Source organism: Solanum tuberosum, unplaced genomic scaffold, assembly GCF_000226075.1.
Source record: "Solanum tuberosum cultivar DM 1-3 516 R44 unplaced genomic scaffold, SolTub_3.0 scf00092, whole genome shotgun sequence".
Classification (NCBI taxonomy): Eukaryota; Viridiplantae; Streptophyta; class Magnoliopsida; order Solanales; family Solanaceae; genus Solanum; species Solanum tuberosum.
This window is the reverse complement of record NW_006239019.1, coordinates 984,170-987,583: the sequence shown is the minus strand read 5'-3', so window position 1 is coordinate 987,583 and position 3,414 is coordinate 984,170.

Here is a 3,414-nt window from a genome sequence, read left to right as displayed (position 1 = left end):
TAAATAAAATACTATTAATTTGAAATTAAAATAGTATGTATTAAATAATATTTTAAAAATATTATATTACATTTAAAAAAGAATTATGAATATTAGATATTTAATTAATGGAATTATATGTAAAATAATAAGTTAATTAGAAAGTAAATAGAAATAATAATAAAATAATGAAAAAGTGAAATAGAGAGTGTGAATAGTAGTTCTCCAAATTTGGAGAATTACTATTCACCTCTCTAAATTTGAAGAATAGAGGATGATTTGGAGGTGGATTGGAGTGCCCATTCTCTATTTTACTCTCCAAATATAGAGAATGGAGAGTAAAATAGAGATGGGTTGGAGATGGTCTTAACTGATTAGTTACACCTTTAGGTTGACGTAGACCAAATATTGATTATATATGACATTGCTGACTACGACGTTAAGGATATTCAATCAAGTAGTTTCACCAAAACTCTGCTACCTGTTTTTAATGGAGTATCGAGTATTCTGCACTTATAATTTCTCTTCCTATTTTCCAAAATGAGTGATATTAGAAATCATACTTGGGGTCTTCACTTGATCCCTCCCAAGTCGTTTTGTAAATTGAGTCTATCTTTATTTATTCTTGTTCTACATGATTCCCTCTATTACAATTGATGTGACGTCTTTTTCTTTTCAGTCTATTTCAATTAAATGTTATCTTTTCATAATTAGAAATAACAAATTTAACTTTAAAACTTTCTTTTTTCTTCTTAAGTTTTGTATCAAGCCAAACAATGTTACATAAATTGGGACCGGGAGAGTATTACTTAAAGAGATAGCAAAGAATTATACTCTAGCTTTTTACCCTCCAAATTTAGTTTTATGCCCATATTATTTAGGTTTGGGTTCATCTAATTACAAGTTATTAAGGGGTTGTTAATTAGTACATTTAGAGGTCGTTTGGTAGGATGTATTGGTCATGATATTATTTAATCTTTTGTTTGATAAGATTTTGAGAAATATTTCCAGAATAACTAAATTCTCCATTTTATATACTCTATGGTTTAAGATTCCATTTATTGCATGTAACTTTGTATTCTTTCCCCCTTCCCTACTGAAATAAAAATAAGCAAAAGTTTGGAAGAATAACAATTAAAAAATAAATTAATTAAAGAGAAAGAATCAAAGTTGTTAACTAAAGAGACCTAGTGACTAATGTGTTAGAATTAAAACTTATTAATGGTAGAGTGATTCACAATAATCTAGATTAAAGTTCTAAAACAAATTGGAAGTTAACTAGTCTAATGAAATTTCCTACAATTGTTCTCCTGAATTCTTTATTTGGATATTCACAATTAAAAATACAGAAATTAACGATGAACAAATTATATAACCAAATTGCAAAATTCCCTAATTTTATTTTTCTAGATATATATGATGTAACATAGATATGTCATACAAATTACAATGTCAAATTCTACGTCTCGGACCCCTCATAATTAAATTGGAAGCTGAAATTTTATTATTATTATTAGATAGAAAAATAAATGTGGTCCGCTTCGATATATATATATATTGATGAGATAACACAATTAGTACGTTGTCGTTGAATGATTCAATTAATATATATGAATATATTATCATAAATTAAAAGACATCATCAAAAGTTGTAATGAACGATAAAATAAATTCTTACTCTAAATTAAAAGTTTCAATCAAGTTTGCATCTTGAATTTAAGTTGCGTTTGATAAGAAGTGTTTTACTTTAAAATAATTCTTTTTTTAGTGTAGATCAAAATCAATTGATCCTTAAAGATCACGGAAAAACAAAAAACTATAAAGAAGATACTGCCTTAATTCATTTTTTTTTTTAAAAAGTTTCAACTATTTAGTAAAACAAAAATAATAAAGTATTAAAGGAAGACTTGACTTGTTACTAGAGTCTCCGCACCCATACATACACTACCGATACGATAAAGTTGACATCATGCGAGACCTAGGGGCAAATTTATATGTTAAAAATGGAGCACGTGAATCTAGTCTTTTTATAAAATTAAATATTTCATGTGTATACTTTTTGAAAATTATAATAACTGTTATTTATTGATACCTATACTACCAGAAGATTGAATGCATTTTTTTCCTTCTTCTATAATAAAAAATGCACACATATTCTAAAAATTTTAAATTAGCCTCTCACATCGAGTATACCTACTTTGCATCAACAATATCAAACTCGATAAGAGTATGAGCAACAATAATATACTCATAAAAAATCATCAGAAGCCATAATTAGCAATTAAAATGATCTTCAGTTTTTGGAATAATTAAGCAATAATTCAAAAAAGCACTTCAACTCAATAATAGTCCCTTCGTCTCATGTTACTTGTCCATATTACTAAAAATATCTCTCCCAAATTACTTATCAATTTACAAAATTAAGATATAGTTAATTTAAAATTTAGTTCTTTTGAAAGTATAAATGTTGTAAAATTCCAAGAAGTTTCCAACCTTACTAATTTGGTTAATAAGACAGACAAATACAACGCACTAAAAAGAGTTAAAAAAGGTAATTGAGTAACAATACCTTTTTTATCTATGATTTCTTAAAGGGGCATACAAAGAGAAATCTGGACAAGTGATACAGATAGAGAAACTATTAGTTCAGAAAAATCAGAATATAAATTACTGAAATACACGTCTTATGTTTCCCTTATTTCTAATATCCCCTTTTATTTCTAAAAACCTCTAAAATCCCTTATTTCTTTTATGTATCCGAGCTACATATTATGTATCCGATTTGTGTACTTTTTAAGGGATTAATGTAATTACAAACTAAAGAGGAATAGATTGTAATTTTATATTAAAACTATGTTATTCCTAAAATTTATCCATTAATTAATACTCCCTCTGTCCCTAATTACTTGTCCATTTTTCATTTTTAGTTGTCCCTAATTATTTGTCCATTTTGACAAATCAATAAAAGACAATATTTTTACCTACTATACCCTCAATTAATTACTTTGAAAATTTTAAGTTTTTAATTCATCCACTTGATGATTAATAAGGATAAATTGATAAACTCTCCATGTCAATAATTGCTTTCTTAATAAGTGTGTCAATTCAAAAGTGGACAAGTAATTAGGAACAGAGGGAGTAGTAAGCTACCACATTTATCCATACTCGATAAATGTGAACAGAGATTAATGTGTATAAAAATGAAATAAACGAATTAATAAGAATAATTTAATCAGTTAATGTTTATTTAAGAGGTGTGCAAAATAAAAATATGACAAATAAAATAGACTCAGAAGGAGTATTTGTTTATTTATTGAGCCAACAAACTTAGATTCTAATTTCTAGCCCCTCCCCCAAAAAAAAATTTAAGTTTGTTTTCAAAAAATATTTTCAATTTCAAAATTTCATTTTTTTCACCCCTACCCTTGACCCCCC